The sequence below is a fragment of the Psammomys obesus genome, unplaced genomic scaffold (assembly GCF_907164565.1).
Source record: "Psammomys obesus unplaced genomic scaffold, mPsaObe1.curated_primary_1811, whole genome shotgun sequence".
Lineage (NCBI taxonomy): Eukaryota > Metazoa > Chordata > Mammalia > Rodentia > Muridae > Psammomys > Psammomys obesus.
In genome coordinates, this window is record NW_026596109.1 from 6,432,979 (window position 1) to 6,433,937 (window position 959).

General features: G+C 45.6%; 1 long non-coding RNA gene across 1 annotated transcript in view; it reads left to right on the forward strand.

Annotated features, from left to right (window-relative positions):
- LOC129692585 (uncharacterized) overlaps positions 1-607 on the forward strand; it is a 6,935-nt gene extending 6,328 nt beyond the window's left edge. The window contains exon 4 of the long non-coding RNA XR_008722723.1: positions 441-607. This is a non-coding gene — a long non-coding RNA (uncharacterized LOC129692585). The remainder of the gene's footprint in view (positions 1-440) is intronic.
- Positions 608-959: the final 352 nt, after the last annotated feature.

A 959-nucleotide genomic window follows, 5' to 3' on the forward strand; every position in this document is an offset into this window, starting at 1 on the left:
GTTTGTGTTAAGTGTGTGAGTCACCTCTACATCTTCCTTAGGAGATGCTTTATATATTCTGGAAGCTTTTATTGCCAAGAGATATCATTAAGCTCAGCTCTCTTTCCTCCTAACCCCTCCTCAGCCCCAAATATATCGAATAGTGTTAGAGGCAAAGGATATTTTCAGGCCTGCTGGGCCCTCAGGGAAATGACTTCTGTAGAGAACTAGTGAGCTATGCAGGACTTTGAATGCCTTTTCTGGCACCTGCCCCTATTCTCCCAAGTGTTACAGCCTGGCAGGCAGTTACCACTTCACAAATTTACAGCCCACACTTCCTTCAAGGCTTGCTTTGACCTAAGCACCCTTCTCCATGGCTCTTCACATACCCATATTCTATATTTTAGGAATTCACTCTATAACCATAACTAACTCTGTCCTTCTTGTGACCTCTCCTCCAGACCTGCCTCGCCAGCTCTGGTCACCTGATAGACCAGAGAAGACAAATCATATTAATAAGGAGTCTGTGCACACTGTGAGCATGCTCACATCTGCCATCCCATTTGAACCTCAGAACAACCTGTGTGAAAATAAGGATCGAACAAGGAGGAAACTAAGTCTCTGTAAACAACGCGGTGAGTACTCCCTCCACAACATATGTGTTTAAGTTAACCAAGAGGGGTGCAGCTGGGGTACAAGCCCAGTGATGTCTGTCTCCAAAGTCAGACCTCTCAGTCTGATACCTTGATGTGTTCAGTGGCTAATGATGCTAATCCAAATGCTTAAGTGCCAGCCTGTTGGATGAATAGGCAGTCCTTCCTGCCCTGTAGTGCTGGATTGCAACCATCAGAAAGCAGATGGCTTCATGAAGGAGCAATAGCCTCCAGCTTACTTCTGAACCTTGTGTTGCTTTAAGATCTCCTCCGCACTCAGAAAAGTACAATCCACGTTTGTTGGGTGTTTAATATGCACCGTTCCCT